The following is a 24,844-nucleotide window of genomic DNA, read 5'->3' on the forward strand; positions in this document are numbered from 1 at the left end:
AGTACAAGCAGTTTCATTTTACTACCAATGTAACTTTTAGGGGATGAAGTAGGTAGAGGAGCTGGAGGGTGGATCTTGGAATATAAATAAAAAATCAGATAAAAATGATATAACCTCACATTAAATAAAAGCAAAGCATGCAGCAATGTCACACAAAGCATTCATTCCATCTACAGTCCTGGTGACAAATCACTTGAGCCCCTGCTCTTAAGAATTATCTCTGTCCTGTAGCCATGCCCCAGAATTATATGGTGTATTACACATTTGTTTATCAGTTAGGATAATGTGGATTTGATCTCTTTGGAACAGCTGTCCATTTTCTACCTTCATATTTTAATGCATCTTCAGGACAGAGCCAACAAACCAGCTTAAATCTTCGATTTGCAGGACAGCATCGTAACTTAGGATAACATTTTCTCTAGTGATTTTCTCTCAGCAGTCGATGTGCATGTCAAATAAAGCCTGTCAAGGCAGTTTCTCATAACATAAATTCCAGATGTTTTTGGCTTCCCAAAAGGAAGACATAATAGATTTGCTTTTACTAATACACTTGGATAATGAAAATAGAAGCATGGCTGTAAAGTCCTTTTATATGCTTTTCATGTTGAAGTATGTAAGCTATAATATGGGTTTCTGTTCTTCCCAAATGAAGCATATATGGAGAAAAAAGATTTAAAGTGGGAGGAAAATGGAATTGGTAGTAAGCCAGCTAATATAACATGGTTGCTTTGGATGAAGAAAAATCAAAAAGATCACAGCAAATCTCCTACAGAAGTTTACGCCTTGTGTGTCCTTCATTCACTCTTTTTCATTCAGTCAGTTTTTATTAAGAAGCTACTCTGTGCCCAGCACCGAATTAGGAGCTTTAGAAGATATTAAGAAGTAGAAGTCAAAGTCTCTGCTCTCTAGGCGAATAAAATCTCATTAAGTGAGTCCTTCTCACCATATATCTACCCCTACTCCAGTTCCTTACCCTTGAGCCTATACCTGTTCCAATCGCCCTGTAATCTGCCTCCCAATTTTCCTGAGCAGCACCTACTTCCCTCTTCTCTCTCCTCACGGGACATCAACCTCACTTCACATGATGCTATCATCCCAATAGTCATGCAACCACCACCTCTGAGGGATAGACACAAACACTCACACAATTTAGATGATTAGGAAGTTAACAACTACAACCCTTCTCATAAAATAGATAATCAGCAGTCTTACTATCTGTGTTGCTTCTGTACACTAAGGACATTGAACCTTAACATTTGCCCTGTGTATTTCACTTTACAATGGTGATGTCATTTTGATCCTCTTCAAAAATGAAGGACAACAACCAACCAACCAACCAACCAATCAACCATTATATATGTTTTCTATATGTTGTTTCCCATAATTAGAATGCAAACTCCTTGAGAGCAGGGATTGTCTTTTTTAAGATTATTTTTTGTTATTTATTTTAATCTTTTAACAATTCATTAAATATATATATTATATGTAAATATTTAAATTATTTTAAATTATTATTTGTAATATTTGTAATCCCTTTGCTTGTAATCCCAAACGGTGCTTGGCATATAACTGTTTAATAAATTACATTAATCCATTTACTAAGGAGGCAAAAATAAGTCTGGCCCTCATTTTCCTAATTTGTTCAATGAAATGGCTACATTGAATGATCCTTTGAGTCTCTCTAAGCTCAGACAAATGCAATGGGGGAAAATCACTATTCTAGCTCACAAGATCTATAAGAAATATAATTAAGATATTCTTTGTGAAAGTCTTAGTAAACCTTTAAATGTTTCATATAAGTAACAAAAATTCTTATTACCTTAAAGTCATTTTCTAGTTGTTTGCTGTAGTGGAAAGAATACTGGATATAGAATCAGAAGACCTAAATTTTGAATCCCCACTCAGTGACTTACTTGACCTTGACATAGACATAATCATAGATACAGACATAAAAATAGGTATAGCCATAGATATCAGCATGGATTAGACACAGATACAGACATAGACACAGAATATTAAAACTCAGGGGCCTTAGAGACACGTTGATCTAACTTCTTCATTTCAAAAGTAAAGGAATGGAGATTATACAACAGTCTATTATCCATCCCTCTGTTTTTGAAAAAAAAAAATTATCTACTTATGTATATGCACAAGGAGAAAATGGAGCCCAGGCTAATATATCTGTTCTGAACACTTTCATCTGGAAGCTACAGTAGAGGAGAATATTCTCCCATCACCATCACCAAAAATTTATTTATATATAGAAAATGGAAATAACCACTATTTTGGTTATGCCCCCATAACCTATGTATCCTATTAAAAATTGCAAGCATAAATACTCTAGAATAGAGCTGATTTTTCTTTTAAAAGCTACCTAAATTCCTCCTTGCATTTTTTCAAAATTTAGTTCTTTCTTGCTTCTTTTGCACCAGTGACACCTCAAATGTATATTTGCATTATACTAGGGTTATTACTTTTCATTGGACAAATAGTCAATTAAAATATCAACTTAGAAGCACGTCACAGTCTTTTATTAAAGTTTATATAACAAGAGCACTAAAATGCCTATTTGTAGTCTTGAATTGCATTGTACACTGTACACAATGGCAAAGAATCATGGACTTTCCTGTTTTCAAAACTTAATATTGAATATTCTCTATTTTCCACTTGGGTCATGAAGTTTTAATAATTTAACAATAGGTCATTGAGTTCCTTTGTGTCATAGAATAATTGCAGAATTTATATTTCTCAGTTGCAAAGCCACCACAGTATTCTAAATTCCATTTATTGTACTTTAGTTTAATGCTTACTGTTACTCCTTCTCTACATTTTTTCCCGTCATGAAAATTAACCCACACTATATCTTTCTGGAAAGAAAATAAACAGCTCCCTTGCCAAACCTTTCATTATGCTGCTTCTTTCCATCATGAATTGTGATCTAACAGTAGCCCCGTAAAAAGCCAGAGCCTTTGAAGTGCGGTGCTAATTTGATTAATACGTAGTTACATCCTGTTATGATGCACTTTGCCTTATGCATTTTAAATGGAAAATGCAGAGTGGGTTACATTTGTGTTAAAAACACAGCATACCAAATGAACAGCCCTGAAAGCAGTCTATAATAACAAGCCCGGCAGCCACTTCAAACATGCAGAAGGTTATTGTTTGTAGGTTAATGATAATTGTATAAAAATACATGTTTTTATAACAATTAAGAAGCCAATACAAATACTGGCCAAGGTTAATACAGCTGCGCTTGGAAATATTTACCCTTCAGTGATTAAAAAGAATCTTATAAACATTAGGATTTAATGTTTAAAATCAAATGCATGTGCCATATATGCATATGTGTTGTTGAAGATACACAAATGAGCTTATTAGATCCTCTTGACTTAATTCCTCTTTCTCACCTGTAATGAGATTATGACATCAAAATTTGAAATCTAAAAGTATAATTATTCCTATGAAGATGCCAACATATTTTATCCACTTTTTTTTTCTGAAACAACAAAAACTAAATTGTCACATAGTAAGTGCTTAATAGATGCTTGTTGACTGGTCACCGTTGCTGAAAACCTTAGAGTAACATTTGTGTGTATTGCATTGAGATTTCATGGTTTGACATAGATTTTTGAATGGAAGATAATAAATGTTAGACCCAGAGTTTGCCAGTATGTTTGTTGCATCAAGACCCAAACTTTCTCTTGCTATCTAAAGGCATCATGCTTTGCTACACGTATGCTTTACTAGACTATCTGCAAATGAGTCCATAACAATGATCTTGAGAAATTAAAAAATGTAATAAGACCAACAAAATTGATAAGTATTTTACATCCAGAAGACCAAAATCATCTTGAGGATATACCAACTCAACTCCTATTCCATGTAGGGCATCTATTTTAAGGGTTACAAAATGTTTTCTTCTATCCATTTGATGTTTTACAACAACTATTAATGGTTTACAATGATTTACAATGGCTTAAAATGGTTTAATCTTTTTTTTTAAAATACTTTCATTCAGATTATTTAGGGGCATCTGTTCATATGACATCCATATTGAATCCTGAAGCCAAATCCATTGAATAAACCCTTTGGCATTTGCTTAAAATTCATGATTATACACTCTACTGGTTCAGAAACTCCTGATGAGATAAAGGCACACAAGACTTTCATTTGAGCTTACCAGGTTTTCCATAATCAACTGACAGAGGCCAATTGTCTAGTTGTCTATTATTCTTTTCAGATACAAGATTCAGTGCAAAGATAATACTACCAGCTTCCATCCTAGCCTAAACAAGAAACATCATGAAGCTCTAAGTATGTACATGCACTTGAAAACTAGTTATATTTTCCCAACGTTATTACTTCACCAAAGAACTCTTAAAAATCTGATTTAATATTATGAAAATGTCTTTCTTGTGTAAAAAAAAATCTCAATCTTATGCAAAATATTTCCTTTCCAAGATTACATTGATGGTCTTTGAAATAGAGACAGAAGACTGGATTCTTTATTCCAGCTTCAAACATTTCCACTCTCACTCCGTTAAGAGAAATAATCCTAGGTCCTATATTACAATGCCCAACCTGATCAACTTCCTATCATCTCTATTCCAAATTCTAGTTTTCAATTCAAAGTATTTTTGATTGTGCTATATGCCTTTTCAGTAAAGCAAGGGACACAAAAATCAGTGGGTCACAGAATTTTAGACCTGGAAATGGACCTTGGATATCATCTAAACTAACCCCTTCTTCTTCTGGACTATGAGACAATATCATATGGTGGATTTTGATTCAGAGAACCTGGGTTCAAGAGTTGCTTCCATAACTTGCTATCTTGTGTGACCTTCTCTGGCTTCAGTTAGGAAGTTAGACTAGATGATGTCAGCTCATGATGCATAGGGATGGGCAAGATCTGGTGTTGATTGAGCAAATGTAAATTGAAACCATCTCCATATCCACACCTCTTTTACTCCAGAAATACTTCTTGGAGCCCTGCATTTCTGCAAAAACAACTTAAAAACCCTTTGTCTGTGCCACTGACTCCCAAATATCTTCATTCCACGATTTTTGAGGTCTCCTGTGGATCTCACGAAATAGAGTTTTCTGACATGATCTTTCTGGGAATATTGTAGTTAGATGTGGAAATATTAGGCCAAAGGGTCTTTCCTCCACATAAGCAGACTATTTATTCACTTTACCTTAGTGGTCTCTACAACTAGTCATAATACTCTAACAAGGTCAAAGATAGAAAGGGAACATACACCAAAATACTTCTAGTAACTCATTTGTAATAGCAAAGAACTGAAAACAAAGTAAATGCCCATTGACTGGGCATTAGCTAACATTGGGTAGAAGTTAACAAACTGGGGAATATTACTGAGCCATAATTAATGGCTCAGTACAATTAATAGGAAGGATTCAGAATAGCATGGAAAGAGTTGTGTGAACCGATGTTAAATATATAGAGCCAGGGGAGAAAATGCCCACAGATAAAAATGTAAATGGAAAGAACAAAAACATAATTAAATTGTGTTTTTGCAGAAGTATGTATAATTATCAAGATTGAAATTGACTCTAAATAATGGATATAAAAATTAATGATAATAATAAATAGCTAGCATTTATATAGTACCTATTACGTTCCAGATGCTGTACTAAGTAGTTCATAATTATTATCTCATTTGGTACTCACAACAGCCTTATGAAGTAGGTACTATGATTATCTCCATTATGCAGCTGGGAAAACTGAGGCAAGATAGTGGTTAAATGACTTGCCCAGCATCACCCAGCTAATAAATGTCTGAGGCCGGATTTGAACTTAAGACTTAATGACTCCAGGCCCAGAGTTCTATCAATGAGCCTCCAAGCTGCCTCATGAAAATTCATTTCCTTCCCATCTTTGCAGAGGTGGAGGACTAACGGAGCTGAACGTTGGTTCATAGTCAGTACTGACTGATGTATTGAATAATTTTACTAAACGGTTTTTTATTCTCTTAAGAAATAATAACTGTTCAGGTAGAGGAGGATAGCAGGATATGTTTAGAAATGAAGATAATGTGAAAACAAAATATATAAAACAATAAAATCTTAAAATATCCCCTTCACTCAAACACAGGGGCTAGATAGTCTACTCTCAGAGATTCATTTTTACATTTCCTTTCCTTTAAACACTCTTTTAAAAATTCAAATTCTTCTGCCACCTCATAAAATGTGAACTCAAGCAGGACACCAGGACAAGGCCCAAAGAAAGGGAAATTGAAGTATCCAAACTTCACTGTTTTGCCTAGGACTTAGGATCTAAGAAGACATCTAGTCTGTCCTTCCCTTCTTATTTCACAGATAAGGAAACTGAGGCTCAGGAAAGTTAAGGGACTTGTCCAAGATCATGCAGATAATGTGTCAGAGTTTAAACCAAGGACCTCCTGATTCCCAATCCTAATACCACTTTCTATGAAAAATGCACTTTAGGAAAATTAATTTTTGTGTTATGCAAGATAAATTGTAAGAAAATTATTTAGAGGAGGCTGTGCTAGCCAAATAGTTCATGTTAAAGCCCCAGAAAGAGTAGGAAGAAGGAAAATCGAGAGGAAAAGACAAACTCAAGAGATAGCATGAAGAGAAATCAATAGGACTTGGTGACATTGAAGCGAAGATGGTGATGCCATTGACAAAAAATGGGGAAATTGATATGTTTGACTATTTTAGGATGAAGAATTCAGGTTTGGACATTTTGAGTTTGAGTGGTAGAGCACTCAAGTAGAAATATCCTAATGACAAAGAAAGACAGATTAGATAATTGTGAGTAATCATCCACTGGATAGAATTATACTCCACCTACTTATCTCAAAGAGAATACAATAAATGGTTTTGAAATATTGGCAATTATGATATATAATTTAGAAAAGCAAGAATGAATCCCAAATAATCTTCTTCCTTTATTTAAATTGCCAGTGACTTTATGGATTAATGTAATGATCGCTAAATCATTTTTCAGTCTTTTTAAAAACTCAAAACAGAAGAGATTACTCCAGATCATTCCTCTGTGGCATCATCCAAATGATATGTGAGGTGTAATCTGGCGATTCTAGGCTAACACAAGCCATCTCTTTACATTTCTCTACCTTTGTCAGTGTTCCCAGTGACTCCAAATCCCCATGGGAAAAACCATCAAGAAAAACCAGCAAGACATAGCATTCTAGAAACATCTATTTGTTCATAGATTATCTAGACAGTTCACCAGAAGATTCAAGAAGCCATTCAAGACTTTAATGCTTCCCTAAGCCGGTCAAAATTTTCCCTGTTACTCATCAAGTCATTTTCCTTTCTAAATCAAGACAACCACTAGTGAACTTTATCTTTTGTGCTAATGATTCTCTACTAATGGATCCAAACTACCAGTGACTTGCCCCAAGTATTTAATTCAACTCAACAAATTCAATTCCATTTAATTCAACAAGCATTTATTATATATCTCCCAAGTGAAAGGAACTGGGTGGATCTAGGTGCTTAGACAAAAGATGAAAAATGATCCTTCACTCAAGGAGGGAAAATTCTCTCATATTCCACATTAGTAGGCAAAGCTAAATCCATACCAGTAGTTAAGATTTCAAGCAGTTGTAGTTCTCAGTTGAATAAAAGTTCTTTGAAGGCAGAAATTATTTCCTTTTAGTCTTTTGCATTTTTAGTACCTAACATAGCACCTGGTACATAATAGGCATTAGATTAATACTTTTTTATCGGTCAATTAATTGCCAGTCATTTCTAGTCATTATCTGAAGTAAAATTAGAAAATAAAGGTATGGCAGGTATTTCTAATTGTGTTGGAGCCTGTGGTCCTTCTGTTTTTTTCTCAAAAGAATTTTACCTAGCAAGATGGTTTTTACCATAAGTAAATATAAAATAAATAAGCTATACTAAATTATAATTATATAATTATATTTACATATATAATTATATAATGTATAAACTAAAATAAAATAAATAAGTACAATACTAACTATCTGTTCCAAATGTGTGGCAGAGCCTTCTGAGCTCATACTGGTCTGATCAGACACACCATATATTGACCCCAATACAGTGATTTCATTTAACCGCTCTTCAAGTATGTAGGACAACAACCAAGTATAATATGGAGTATTAGACTGAGAGTCAAGATGATTCTGGTTCAAATCTCACATCTGACAGTTACAAGCTATGTGATCATGAGCTAATTGCTTTAATTCTCTAAGCCTCAGTTTCCTCTTCTGTAAAATGAGGATCATAACTGTAACAGCTATTCTGCTGGGCTTTGGAGAGACTTAAATGAGATCATATATTTAAATATCAGTTATCTTTAATAAGAAAGAAAAGAGAAAATAGAGAAAGAAAGGGAAAGAATTTGAAGAGATAGACAAGAAATTGAAACTAAGCATCTTTCAGTTCAAGATATAGCATCGGATATCGACTTTTAACAAATCACTTAGAATTACAGAAATGATATAAAGCGCATCAGAAGAAGCCTGCTCTTAATCAAATATGGCAATGTCATCTTCATAGCTGTTAGCTAACAAGTTAAGTACTGACCTAAATTTTACCAAAGAACATTTTAAAAGCATTAAACATAGGCTGTTTACTTAGGAGATGCAATAAATATAAACATGTCTTGAGTTCTCAGTAAATTCTAAGCACAGACCTTAAATAATTCTAACCATTTAAATCAAATTGATTAATAACTGGAATACATTAAAAGAAACAGCTTCAGCAAATTTTATATGGAAAAGGTCTTTTAGTCAAACTTGATCTCTCCTTTTCCCTTCACCACATGCGTAATTCATGAACCTTTGTGGGTATGAGATTAGAGATTGCAAAGCTGACATTTTTACTTTCACTTAGCAGCCTGAATAATTGGTACACTCCAAGCTTTCTAAGTGTTAAAGCAATCAGTGCTTTGAATTCATCTTGTGATATCATCACTGCCAACATGAGGCATCATCAATTTGAAGCATATGAAAGTTTGAAAAGAATATTAGAAATATTTCTTATTTTAAATACATAACAATTAAATGACATATAATGAGAAGTATGTTCCTCTCTGCCTATTAATGAAATGCTCTTTACAAGTATGATGTATTGTTATTGTTTTGTTTTGTTTCTTCGCTTCTGAGTGAAGCAGACATGTAGTTCTGTCAAAGTCCAAATGGCCTATATTTCTGGATGCATGATAAGGAAAAAATTAATCTAATTAACTCATATATAAGTGAAAATAATAGCAGCTACAATTCAAAAGGGCTTTTTAAAGACTCGGTGCTTGGATTTTCTTTGGAGCCATATGGATAGAGGAAAGAAGGATGCCTTGATGGGTGTGGGGAGAGTCTATATGATGTCAAGCAAATAGCTAGAACTCAAAATCCTGGAAAACTGAAGGATAGCCTGAAAGACTATGTGCTCCAAATGCTACATCTTCAAAACTGATATGTGTTACCCTTATAGTGGACTCCACGGCAGCTAGAATAACAAAGGGTGTGTTTCAAACTGGTAGAGCTCTGACTTGCAAAGACTGTGAATGATATGAAAGAAAAGAGAGTTACACCTTATGATTGATTGATTGAACAGATGATAAGAGCTGTTAGGAACATAGGATTATAGGTCTAGATCTGGCAGGGACCTCTGGAGACATTTAACTCAAATCTTTCATTTTACACTTGAGGAAACTAAGACCCAGTGAGGTTTTGAGGTAGCTAGGTTGTACATTAATTAGATAGAGTGTTGGGCCTGGAGTCAGGAAGACCTGAGTTCAAATTTGACCTCAAATATTGGTTACTGTTTATCCTTCATTCAAAAAGGACCAATGCCATAGCACAGTGATGTCTTGACTTGCATGTGAATTGGATTTAAGTGATGCAGAATTGCACAAAATCCTCAGCCTCACTCTCTTCTCCAGAATCATCAAAGTCCTGTGGCAAGATAAAAGTCAAGATGGCTGGTGATGACCTAGGATGCAGTGGAAGATCTTGGCTTCTTCAATGTTCAACCAAGCTCCAAGTGCTCCACAGTGCCTGTTCCAACTGCTTTCATGGCCATTGAAACAAAATGTTCTCATTTACCCATTCCACCAGGGAGATGTCTTCACATGCTTGAATTAGACTTGCTGCATGAACCTGGGCAAGCCACTTAACTACTATGAAATGGGGATAATGATAGCATCTATCTCCTAAGGTCTTTCTGAGAATAAAATGAGATAATATTTGTAAGGCATTTTAGCCCAGCACCAGAAGCATAGTAGGTGCTTTATAAGTATTTATTTCATTTTTCCATAAGTGGTTTGCCCAATGTCACACAGGTAGTAACTACCAGGGATAACTGGTACTTAGTATTCTTAGTATTTCTACACCCCAGCAATGGTAAAGAACAAGATTCTAGAACTAATAATAAAGTCTAGTTGGGAATGTCAATAGGAATTTCTTACAAGAACACAAAAGTCGGATAAGGAGATATCACACTGGAGAAAAAAATTGAAGAAATTATTAAGTAGTAAAAATAGAAGAGGCAAGGCATAGAAAAGTGAAGATCAGTGAGGTCAGAGCAGATTCTGACACTGGGATGTTTTAAGAAAGATACTTTTAGTTATGGAAACTTATGGAGTAGCTATGAACATTCTGGCCAATCCTGCCCTGTAGTAGTCAATCCACCTGTCCTTTTAAAAAACTAGATCTGCTGAGTTCATGAAGACAGCATCCTTGGATTTCTGCCAGAGCCTGAGTAGGTGAAAAATGCTATCATAGTTCCTCACAGGAAAAGTTCAATGTGCCTGAAATTACCCAGTTGTCCAGGTTCTCAACACTAAATATCTAACCAGTTTTCTCTTCTGCAGGCTGAAAATTTCCAAGTCCTACAACCTCTCCTCATGTTTCTAATAATTTTGGAAATTATAGTAGTTTTCAATAGTTTTGGAAATTTCAAGTTATCAATGTTTTGTAGCTCTTTTTCTCCAAGGAGCATCTAGGACTGTGTCTGTTCTCATTGTGACACAATGGCTCCAAGATATTCCACTCTAAGTTCTGTGCAAATCAGTCATCACAGTTTACCTGAAGGAGAGTGATGGGGAAAGACCTAATATTGATTATTGCATTATGCTGGCATGTAGAAGGACTGTACTGATAGATTTGACTAAAAGATGCTAGAAATAACTCTATGAATCACTGCAATCCAAACACATATCAATATAATAATAACTCATCCATATAGATCTTCAAGTTTTACAAAGTCTCTTCTTCACAATAGTGTGTATATGATTATATATGTGAATGATTATATTTTGAGAATATGTGTGCTTTCCATGTATGTTCACGTGTATGAGACACACAGTAGTATGTTTTTGAATAGTTAGTCATGTATCTAGGAGCAAGCCGAACATGTCCTTGTCTATATGAGAAATGACATTCAAATGCAAATAGAGTATAAGCTCCTTAAAGGCAGGGACTGTTTCCTTTTTGTCGTTGTACCAATGGGGCTTAGCCCCTAGCTGACTTTCATGGCTGTTCAGTCATTTCAATAATGTCTGACTCTCTGTGACCCCATTTGAGGGAACATAGTAATCATTTAGTAAATGCTTGTTGATTGAATAATTAAAGTAAAGTTTTGTGTTGCAAAGACTTTACCAATGTATAGCCACTGAACCAATTGATCACCTTTGATTCAGTGTTCACTATTATTAAAAGTCTACCCATGCACAGTTGAAAAGATTTGTCATTCACAACCCAGAGTACTTTGGACGTCTGACTGGTTGCCCTAAGTATAGTTAGTAAAGTTGTACAGACACAGTCGAAGATTAGCTCAGTGACTTTGCACAGCAATGACCTAACTCCAGCAAACAAGCAGCAAACAAGAAAGGTGCTTTGGGGTTGATTTATATGAGGCTGAACTGGACCCCAAGCTGCTAGTTAAAATTAGTAGGCCATTGCAATCTACACAGTTTCTGAACACCGGCAGCACTTACAGAAAAAGACCTCATGACGATTATTTGTCCGAAACTGGAGGTCAATTTAAAATGTCACTGATGGAATGGCCCCTAAGTGAGTACCATTGACGATTCCCAAGAGTGGCAGTGCCTCTAGCTCCCTGCATCAATCCAGAGCTTTCTGTTCAAGATCTAATTGGTGACTGTGTGGAAACTCATTCCAAGGACTAAGAGGAAAGGCCTCTGTCATCCCCACACTTCACCAATTCAGTAAATATTTTTGATGCTGCACTGACTCGGTATGCTACTTCAAAGTTAGCAAATATTGTACTTTTTGTAACAGTACTTATGAAATTCGGTTGACCTTTTAACAATTCAATTCCTAGAGACCCTTTAAAGACCTCTCTATCAGGAAGCCTCACATCTCTCCTATAGATAACAACATTCCCCCTTCCCCCTACCTCCTGCTTGGACTTTGAGTAACACTTTGCCTATATCTCTCATCCACACATACCTCATGATATTGTCCACTTTATCATGTATTTAGTGTGCACGTATTTAATCTGCACGTATTTAATACCCTTCTAGCATACTCCAAGAGGGCAGGGTCGGTGTCATATCTAAACTTTTTTATCACCCCCAATGCTTAGCATACTGCTCTGCAACCAGCAGACATTAAATAATGTAGATTTAAATAGATCTCTAATTTATAGAAGGATTTTTAAATTAGCTTAACATAGAAGCATATAAAGGAAAAATCCCTTGTACCATTTTTAAAGTTGTAGAAAATAATTTTCAAGTAGACTCAAAAGACAGTGTGACTGAGGTTCTCAGATAACTAATCCTGAATCAGGAATGGTGTGCTTTTTTGACAAAGCTCAGGCTGCTCACTGTGGTGACGGTGGTTTAAATAAAAGTTATAAACCTCAATCCAATTCTCTTCAGTTCCTCTGTTCTAACTTTTCTTGGAGATAGTTCAGGTTTAAGGTCTAGGATGTTGAATAATACATGAGATAAAATGACATGTGTGAGGTGATGAGACCAGCATGATGCGGGTAGGCAGATACTATATTATCAGCACCAACTGGCAAAAACTTCTATGGAACTTTAAAGACTGACCAGGAAAACTGTATATGAATACTGGAATGCCGGTATTCATCTCCTAACAGATTTCAATTAATAAAAATTGAACGATAACAATAATTATTCAATGCTTGGCCTACAAACCCTCTCCACACTGTTGACTCATTTTCCTTATAAAAGGCCAAGTATTTTATTATCCTATGGATGTGCCAAGGATTTGTAATAAAAACTTCTAATATTTCTGTCTTTTCTGCATTATATGAAATAATGCTGGAAATGTGTTAGAAATATTAACAATTCTAAAATTAAATTCCATATTTATAAATTACCCTTTACATGAAATGTACCATGGAATCCAAAATATGTGAGACACAATTATCACACAGTCAAGCAATCAACTACCACTTAATACTTGACTACTTTGTACTGGACACTGTGACGTGCTGAGGATAGAAAGACAAGAATAAAACAGCTTGTGCCCTCAAGGAGTTTACATTCAGTTGAAAGAAACTATATGTGTGGGTATGCATGTATGTATACATATACACATATGTACATATATATATATACACACACACACATAAATATAAGGGAATAGGAAGTGAGCTAAGGATTTTGTTACTGTAGGGAATTTACATCTGAGAAAACTTCCTCTACCAATGAAGGTCATCACCTTCTCTGAAACTTTTGATCATAGAAAGTTACCTAGATCTGGGCTTCTTAAACTTTTCCACTAGCTACCTCTTCAGAGCTTCTTAACTTGTGGGTCTCAACCCCCAAATGAGATTGTGCTAGAGCACTGAAAGAAGCAATTTGTCCATGGACAGTCTTGGTCAGAGGCAAGACTTGCACTCAGGTCCTCTCTGAAACCAGTCTTCTATAACCTGCTTCTCTCTCTCATCCTTTCTGTTAAATTTGGACTGTTGAAAGACAGAAGTTTGTAAAAGTTTTCTAAAATGTGTTTTATTTCATGAGTACATATTAAATTAGGGTATATGGGGAGTTTAGGGAAAACTAGCACCTCTAGTTTGAGGGCTTGCTGTGCCCTTCTCAAGGCTGCTCTTCCACCTTTGGAATCAGCCTTTCACCCAACACTCATCTGTGGTTTCAAGAAGCTATTATATGCGCAGTAGCCATATTCTGGTAAAACCATCTCAGCAGATGGGCTAAACCAGGCTGAGGTCAACTGAGAGGCCTCAAAATTATTGGTGAGTTAAGGGAGTGTCTACCCCAAGCATGTGGAAATGTAGCCAAGCAGAATGGGTATATGAAAACAATTTGTTCCGATGGCCATGAAGGCAGCTGAAGCAAAAGTCATCCAGAGCTTAGAGCTCCGTCAGACATTGAAGACACCATGGTCATTCATTGCCAGTTGTTTTGACTTTTATCTTGCCACTGGACTCTGGAATTGAGAGCAAGGTTAATGACTTTTATGTAATTCTGCCTCACTTAAATACAATTTAAGTCAAATCTTGCAAGTCAAGATATCACCCATATGATGTCAATGGTCCTTTTCAAAAAATGAAGGCTGCACAGGAATTTATTAAATCAGAAGGCCACTAGCAACAGGAAGGTGGGGAGTGGGGGGGGTAAATAGGAGGTACTACCAGAGCTGAAATTCCAGCTATAAGGTACGGGCAGAGCAAAGGCAAAGAAATGGGAGATCAAATTTATAGACAATGAATAAGTAGACTAGTTGCCACATAACTATAATATAAATCGTACTATGATAAATACATAGAATTCAAAAAGGTAAGAAATAAAATGATCAAGGCAGTATAGGAGAACACTTAATTGCTTTCAATAAATCTGTCAGTGATTCAATAAATATTTATTAAACCCTTACTATGGTCCAGGCACTAAGCCTGGTGTTTGGAATACAAAAAGAAAAAGGGAGGGGGGGAGACAGTCCCAGCTCTCAAGGTACTTCATAGTCTAATGGAGAACCCAACATGGAAACAACTATGTACAAATTAGCTCTATAGAAAATAAATCAGAGGTAATCAATACAGGAACAATGCTAGAATTAAGGAGGATGAGGCTAAAGACTTCTTATAGAAGGTGACGTTTTAGTTGGGACTTCAAGCCCAGGGAAGCCAAAGAAGCAGGAGAACATTGTATTCAGTAATAACAATAATATACAATAATCTACTGTGAATGACTTAACTATTCTAATCAATACATTGATCCAAACCAATTCCAAAGGACTTGTGATGAAAAATACTATTCACTGCAGAGAGAGAACTGAGAGAATCTGAGTTTAGATTGAAGTATATATTTTTTTCATTTCTTTCTTTTTCATGGGTTTTTTTGCAACATGACTAATAAAATAAGTTTTACATGATTTTACATTTAGAATTCATATCACATTTCTTGCTTTCTTAATGGGTGAGGGAGGGGTAGAAAAAGGGAAGAAAATTCAGAACTCATTTTTAAAATGTACATTAAAATAAATAAATGTTTTTTAAAATGATATTTAAAGAGCTGATATTCAGAAGTATCCAGTTTGTTTTTTCTTGGCCTCAAAGAGCAGAATTAGGAAAGATTAGAAGGGGAGAAATTGTAGAGGCAGATTTAAGTTTGGTGTAAATAAAACTTTCTAACAATTAGACCTATCTAAATGTGGACTGGGCAACCTTGATGAGTTACCCCTCAGGGGAGATCACCACCTATAGGAGATGCTGTTGGCAGTATTTCTGTTCAGTTATTGGTTGGATAGATGACCTCCAAATTCCCTTTCAACTCTGAGGCTGAATATAATTCTCAAAGATTGGAAAGGAAGGACCTCTTTTAACTTAGAAGATGAAGGAAGCAATCCTCAAATTTAATCTGAAAGAAAGAAAAGAATTTATGCAAATGGAGTTGTGGCCCTTCAGTCTATCTCATGCTTGAGGGATGACCTGTATCTAAACCAAGAGGAAATAAAGATGAAGATAAGACACAGGAACAGTGACTGGCTAGTCCAGTTTGGCAGGAATACAGAGTTTTCTTGGAAGTTATCACAGAATCTCAAAACCCAACCCATGCCCAAACAAGCATCTGCTATACAATGTTCCTGAGAACGGAATCAGCCAGCCTCTTCTTGAAGACTTCAAGGGAGGAGGAAGGTCCTGAGGAAACCAATCCCTTTCTGGATGGTATTAAATTAGAAAAGTTTTTCCTTATCTTAAACTCAAAATTGACCTGAAACTTCTAAACACTACTTTGCATCCTGCCCTCTGGGGCAAAGCAGAATAAACCTAGTTCTTATTTATGACAGCCTTTCAAATACTTTAAGACAGAGTAGATGCCTACCACACAATCCCCAAATTGTCTCTTTTCCATTATAAAAACTGCCAATTCCTTTCATGGTTTTTTTTTCTAGTATCACAGATTCAGAACTAGGAAGGACTTGGGAATCACTTAGTCCAAGAGTTCTCAATGTTGGACACTCTTAAAAATCCTTGAGGACTACACCTCCAAAGAGTCTTTTTTTAAAATACAAGTTATTTCCAAAGGTATACTGGTAAATGTTTAATAACCAGATTTCCAGTGAGGAAATACATACACCTTCAAGTTAATTCATATTTTTAACATTTTTTCAACCACTTTAAGGAGACAATCAAAAAAAAAAAAACAATAAATCAAGTCCTGATTTGCAGTATTTGCCTATTTATAGAGTGTAAATATTTACTCTGAAAAATGTATTGATTGGTTTTCAAGATCCAGTGAGATCTGCATCTAACACACCCTTGGATGTTTATTGATATTTAATATAGTACAAATTAAAATAGTATTATGAAAATAGATTTGACCTCATAAGAATCCTGAAAGGATCTCAGCTCCCCAGGACCCCTAAACCAAACTTTGAGAACCAATGATATAGTTCAGTGTTTCTTAAAATGTGGGTCATGAAAAAATTTGGCAGCAGTAAAAGGTTTCTGAATTCACAATAACCAAAAATTAATTAAAAATCAAACATATAATGAATCCAAATTATTTCTAGCAGTGCTTATACATGTTGTATCCAGCAACTTCACTGCATGCTTGGTTCTGAACACACAGCATGCACACTTTGCACTGTTCTTGCCCTCAGGCTGCATGATAACAATGACCACTGCCCAAAGGTATAAAAGTGTAGGGTGTGGAAAAAGTTTAAAAAGTCCTGATCTAATTAATCCTCATTTTACAAATGAGGAAACTAAGGCCCAGAGAAGTACAGTGGTTTGCTCAATGCAAAAGATGAAGCATAGTGATAGAGCTAGGATTCAAACCCAAGTGCTTTGTATCCAAATCCATTATTTTTTTTATGCTGTTAGGCTACCTCTCAGTCATGATGTTGAGGTCCTCTCTTGAGTTTCTTTCTGATGCCCATTCTCATGTGGCATGGTCTTGACATAGTTCAGAGATGCTAATTGAACCTGAATGGCAAGACAAATAGTTTGTATTTCATCTTGTTCCAAAAGTGTGCCATATTCTGGTGGCCAGCACCAGGCTTTACTTTCTCAGGACAGGGAATCAGGAGGACATTCAACAGATTCAAACAGAAACAGTCCTTGGTTATACCTGAACTACAGCTTCTACTTCACTCAATCTTCTCTTGACCAACCACAGTCCCAAATGATCTGTTCACCTCTATTCTGTTCTCAATGTCAGGAATCTGAGGCATCACAGGATTCCAGAAACATATGAATACCCAGTAATCCTCTCAGCTACTTATTACTTGTGTGACCTTGGATAAAACACTGAATTTCTCTAGATTATTGTTTCCTCATCACAAAATTTGAGGATTAGACCATATGACTTCTGAGACCCCTTTTTGAATCTACATCTTTGCTTTTAGAATCTTATGATGGTAAAATGGGAGAAAACACATTAGTTCTGAGATTTCAGGTGAGATTACATTACTCTTTCTTCAAGTTCTGCTCCCCATTAGAAAGAGCCCAATAGGATGCCATCAACTTTGCACAGACAGACAGTATGGTGGAGACAGGCCAGTCATTAGGTACCAGAACATCTGAGCAGAGAGTTCAGATGGCCAAACACAAGTACCAGGAAGATTACTTTGGCAATGATGTGAACGAAGGATTTTTCCAGAGGAAAACATGATCTAAGACTTTTTGATCAGTTGTTTTAAATGGCATTGTGTACAGAAGGCTACTGAAGACTTTGTGGGAAATTTATTGAACTAGAAAGCCTTAGCAAATTGTACAAACTAACAAATCATAAGAAACAAAAAACACTGTGTGGATAGAAGGTCAACTTGCGAGTCAGAAAGACAGAGTCAAATCTTTCCTTTGTCCCCTACTGCCTGTGTGACCCTGTCACTGAACTGCATGGCAATTCCTTAAAAATAGAGAGTATATGTAGAATAGACATATATTTGTGTGTAAATGTGTACGTATATGTGTATATTTGTGTATGTATATGTGTGTGCATATGCATACATATGCACGCATATATACATATTTATGTCTGAGTGTAGCCATCTCTAGGGCAATGAGGAGAAAAAATTTTAAGTTACATGATAACAATTATATATTTAAAAGAAATAGCAAACTATATATAATAGATCTGCAGTTTATACGCAATGATCTTTTTTATTCCAGTATGTTAAGTAAATGCTTTTTTTATTTCATAAATCAAAAATAAAAAATATTGAAAAAACTAATAGATGGTTTACTTAAAGAAGCCAGATGGTGCAGTGGATATAGGACTCAGCTTAGAGTCAGGAAGACCTGGCTTTGAATCTTGCCTTAGACAATAACTAGCTATGTGACTCTGGCAAGTCACATAAAGTGAGGAAGTTGGATTTAATGGTTTCTAAGGTTCCTTCCAGATCTGAATCTGCAGTCCTATGACATTACAGAATGTATCAGAGGTGGAAGTTTCCATATTGAGAGTCCTCTACACTGAAGAAATTGTAAAAAGAAAGAGAGAGAAAAGGAAGAAAGAAAGAAAGAAAGAAAGAAAGGAAGGAAGGAAGGAAGGAAGGAAGGAAGGAAGGAAGGAAGGAAGGAAGGAAGGAAGGAAGGAAGGAAGGAAGGAAGGAAGGAAGGAAGGAAGAAAGAAAGAAAGAAAGGAAGGAAGGAAGGAAGGAAGGAAGGAAGGAAGGAAGGAAGGAAGGAAGGAAGGAAGGAAGAAAGAAAGAAAGAAAGAAAGAAAGAAAGAAAGAAAGAAAGAAAGAAAGAAAGAAAGAAAGAAAGAAAGAAAGAAAGGAAGGAAGGAAGGAAGGAAGGAAGGAAGGAAGGAAGGAAGGAAGAAAGAAAGAAAGAAAAGAAAGAGAAAGAAAGAGAAAGTATGAGAGGGAGAAAGGGAGGAAGGTAAGAAAGAAAGGAGGGAAAAGGAGGGAGGGAAGAAAGGAAGGACAGAATAAAGGGAGAAAGGTAATAGCACTACTAGGTCTGCATCACAAAAGATAAAAAAAGGAAGAGACTCATATATGCAAAAATGTTTATAGCTGTTCTTTTCTGGGGAGAAAAATTAGAAATTGATGGGATGTCCATCAACTGGGGAATGACTGAATAAGTTGTGGTATGTGATTATGATGGAATACTATTGTGCTGTAAGAAATGATGAGCAGGATGGTCTCAGAAAAACCTGGAAAGACTCGGACTGATGCAAAGTGAAACTTACTGTGTACAAAGTATCAACAATATTGTAAGATGATCAGCTGGGGGTGACTTAGCTCTTCTAAGCAATACAACGACTCAAGACAACTTTGAAGGACTTATGATGAAAAATGCTATCCATCTCCAGAGAAAGAGCTGGTGGTGTCTGAACACAGAATGAAGCATACTTTTACTTTATTTTTCTTGAGGGTTCTTTTTTTTTGCCTATGTTTTCTTTCACAACATAACTATGGTGGGGGAAAAACATCCTGGGGTGGAGCAGGGAATGGGGGAAAGGCAATTAGGAAGAAAGACCAATAACTATAGAATATTTTTTCTTTTAAACACTATCATTTCAGTATGCATATTAGTAAAATAGCAATAGTTAGGAGCCAAAGATCCTACTATATATAACTACAAAGATACCTGATCTGTCCTCTCTACTGTATTGGATTTCTCTTCCATTTTCAGAGCTATTGAAATAATAGATTCATCAGACCTGTGTAAAAAACATCAAGGAAACGGAAATGTTAGAAGTCTGCTCTTTTAAGACTAAAGTTCCTTTTCCCATAATTAACCAGGTAATTCATGTGTGCTGAAAGTTTACTCTGTTGCTTAAATCATTGAGTACTAATTACATTTATAGTGACAGCACCATATTCAGCAGAGACAATTGCATTTAGTCAATGGAAATGCTATTCTCAGGTGCCCATTACTTATCAAAAAGAGAACACTGCAGTGTGATTTAATTTTCCACTTTCTTTCCTTTGAGTATTTGATAGAAATATAATAGCTCTTTGGTTTTTATTTAATCACAATGTGAGTCACTGAAATTTCTATTTAAATACCCTTTAATTTATTTTATAATTGTTATATTAGAATCTAGCTCTAATGTGTATATGTATATCTGTATGTGTCTCTGTGCATCTTTCTTTACATCATAATAGTTACAAAGGAAATTTATGTCCTGATTCTATTTACAATCCTATTCTCAAGCCTGATTCTGCTAGTGAGAAGTTCTACCTTGATTTATTGCAATTGATTAGTGGGTGAAATAACAGTTTTTGCCATGTAAAATCTATTTAAATTTCATAATTCACAGAAAAACAGCATGTTTTAGCCAGAAATGGTCAACTCCATATCAAATAGTCCACTATCTTCATTTTTTCACACAAGTAAAGTACCAGAATCTCTGATTCAAGCCAAACCACTCCCCCACTTCCTTCCCAACCAGTTCCTCTGCTAGACATTTCATAGAATCTCTCTCTTCCTTTAAGGGGCAACTCAAACACCTCCTTCTATAAAGTCTTTCTTGATCTGCCAAACTACCAGTGCCCTCACTTCCAAAATTACCTTATATTTGACAATTTTGATTTTGTGTTCTCTATGTTTAGTTGTATTTATATTTCTATAAATATTTATACTTATACTCTATATTCAGTCTGTATATTTGTATTGACATATAATACATATATACACACTATTTAAATACCTTTTACATTTACAAATATGTATATACATGTATATATCTGCACATGTATATTATGTGACATCATTATACATACTATTTAAATACCTTTTATATGTGTACATATATTATACATGTACATCTTTATACCACATACTGTTTAAATGTCCTTTATATGTACAATCATGCACAATGCACATGGGTATCATATGACCTTTTATAGTATTTAAGTACCCTATATGTGTGTACATATATATATATACATCTTTATACCAGATGCTATTTAGATATCCTTTACACCTATACAAATATAGATATATACATATGTATATTACATATGCCATCTTTATACACACTTGTGCATATATTTCTCATTAGAATTTATGCTTCCTGAGAGTAGGGTTTGCTTCATTCATTGTATTTTTAATTCCAGTGCCTAGACAGAGAGGGACTTAATAAGTACTTGTTGATTGACTGGTTCATAGGTTACTATAGAAGAATCAGTTCCCCACCTGACATCCCAATTGCTGATATAGTTAGTATTTATATGGTACTTCTCAGCTTCAAAAAGCCTTATAAAATTAATTCATTTTCCTCATATGCCAAAAATGTAGGAAGCTGTTATTTTTTTTTTCCACTGTGCAATTCAGGAAAGAAAGGCTAAGTAATTTTACCTAATGCTGTAAAATGGATCAGATTACAATTCTTCTCTACCTAAGCCCTCTGCACATAATACCAGCTTTCTTCTCTTGACTGAGCTTTCCTTACCTTATTCCTCCACATTTCTGCAGAAATGTTTTGAGCTTGTTTTCCCTCCACCAATATAAACCCTACACAATATAAGGTACCATTAAAGTTCTACTTTTCCCCGCAGCCTAGAGTCTACTTCTCAGATCCTTCTGAACATCCTTTGAGAATTATGGCCATCTATCCCATATCATTAGTCTCCCTTTCTACTGGATGATTCTGGTCTGTCACTCCAAACAAGAACAAAGATAACCTTCCTATCTTGAGCATTACAAAGCCCCTTTCCAGGGTATCCAGGACTTGAGAAATGTAATGGAGGAATTACTGGCTATTGTGCCTACCAGCAGTTCAGGTCTACGCTCAGTTGAAGTAGGCTGCTGCAGAAAGGCCTGTCTGCCCCCAAAATATTTTTGCTGCTAACTTGTCAGTCTTAGCCTCATTCTTTGGGTTTAAGGCTTGGCTGGCATCCAGCATACATTGATAGATCATTAGGTTGCCAGGTTTCTAAACTAACTAGTCAGAACTGACAGATGGGTATCAAGATTATGGGTGAGGCCTAATTCAAGTCAGTTCAGTGATTTAGACAGGATTAGAATGCTATTAGACATTCATAGACCATAATAATGCATTAAAAAACCAATTTTCTTTAAGTTCAAAAAGGATATCATTTAAAGAAAATGCTACATCCCTCAGCCTCCTATTCCACCATGACAGCGAATACTTAGGTCAAAAAGGCATCTATCCCCTCAGTCATAGAAATTCCACTAAATCTTTGACATCAACTCCTACAGGTGGGGCATTTTCTACACCTTCTCCTCCGGACCAACTAAAACCTAAAGATGGGCCTCCTTACATTCTTAAACTCCCCCAGGCTACATAAAGTAAAAGTTGTTCTTCCTACTACCAGAAGTCGGTAACTGGCAAAGCATGGCCATAGTTAAATATGTTACAGACTGTCCAAAAACTGGGGGCTCCAGAATTGGAACAATACAGCAAAAGGGCAGAATCTAGAACTTTGAACCTAGGGATACACCATAAGTTTATGGCAAAATGTTACCGATGGATAGTTTCGACGTTGTCAACCCAGGTTTCTGACTGTGTGTCTTTGTTAAGTCTTCTTTAAGCAGGAGGCAATGTCAAGAAGACTAAGAAATTTCTTACCTCCTCTCTCTGCCATGCATATGTGCCCAAATAAAACATCATAGGGCATATGAAAATGAGGAAGGACTGACTTTAAGACAAATCAACCATATCTAAACTTAGGGAAAATCAAGACTTATTTAGCTAAATACTTATACAAATTCTCTACAATTCATAGTCTTAAAGAGTCTCCTGGGACATAAAGGTTAAGTGACTTGCCCATGGTCACACAGACTGTATGCGTCAGAGATGAGACTAGGAAGTCATCCTTCTTCTCTTCAGGACCAGCCCTGAAGATACTCTGTCTTACTGTCTTTGCAGGAATCCATATCTGAAGGTTGAAAAAACCATTTAGAATAGACATGTTCATCCTTAAAATAATAATTATTTTAGGAGTGGAGGATGTTCATTTTAAAATAACACCAAGTCCATTTCCCTTGAAGACCTTACAGCCACATTATTCTTCAATAATTTATTTTCATTGATCAGCCTAACAGTTTGACACCTTATTTATGGGCTACTGTGATGGATTACATCCGTTCCCAAAGTAAAGTAAGCAAATTCTCTGTTTAGGTAATTAAAGTGGAAGGTCAGATTTTGGATTATGTTCTCTATTCTCCTGCTGAAATATAATATAAAATGAGATCTATAAACTTCAGATCTGGCTAGCAGTCATTTGTGGTGACTTTAGAATTAAAATTCAACTACAAACCTCAACTTATTCATTATATTTATGAAGTATGTGTATGTATGTATATATATGCACATATATGTAGAGGATAAGAAATACAGACAATAATGGAAGCCTGTTTTCACACATACATTGATTTTTGCTTTGTTTTGTTTTAATCTATTTATATGCTTTACCTGGCAAACAGCCCAAACTTCTCTCTCACTTATCTTAAAGGTAAAGCTTGTGGCTGCCGAAGTTTCTAAAAAGAACTGAAAAAATACTAGCCTTCAATGCTTAGGATGTCATGTGGTATTTATCTAACCCTTTGGCCCACTGCAGCTGAACTCCCACCAATGGATATTTATCAGTAAGCCATTGGCAGGTGCAAATGAAACCCACAGGCTCTACAAGTATAATGTATAAACAGAATGTAACTCCACATTATTATAGTTGGAATTTGGATCTTTTGATTAATAATGTACAAAGACTTCAGATAAAAACGTATCAATCCACCTTCTTACATAATGTAATCATCTGGCATATTCTGCCCAAACCCATACCTGTATGTGACATATGTGTTTAAGAAATGTCTTCCATGAAAACACATAATTAAATAAATCCATGGCTGGGGCTGAACAGCGAAATGATGGTTAAAAAGGAAACCTGAGATATTGCCTCTTGTTTTTCCTTTCCTAGGCTCCAGGGAACACCGCCCCTCCTACACCTACACACACACACACACACACACACACACACACACGCACACACGCACACACGCACACACGCACACGCATGCACACACTTTTTTTTTAATGTTTATATACTATGCCACTCTTTCCAAGTTTTATGAAACATTTGTTTGGATTGGGCATGATTATTTGCCTTGGGAAGGTTTGGCCCCATCTTTTGCTATCTCCACACACATTCTTGTGCCAGGTCTTTGCAAGAACTCCTTGATGACTAGTGCCGAATAACCTTTTGAAATGTTAATCATTAAAGGAACATACACAGAGAGATAGGAAAAAATACACAAATTTTTAAGGACTACTAGGCAGTATTATTTCTCTGATTTGTTTGTTAGTATGTATATATCGACATGTAGAGATATATTTAAAATAAATGTTTATTCTACTCTGAACAATATTACTTAAATTGGAGACTGATACTAGCTTTTCAGGATGAAGAGGTAGAAAATAATAAAATTGTGGTTA

The sequence above is a fragment of the Notamacropus eugenii genome, chromosome 4, assembly GCF_028372415.1.
Source record: "Notamacropus eugenii isolate mMacEug1 chromosome 4, mMacEug1.pri_v2, whole genome shotgun sequence".
NCBI classification, from domain to species: Eukaryota; Metazoa; Chordata; class Mammalia; order Diprotodontia; family Macropodidae; genus Notamacropus; species Notamacropus eugenii.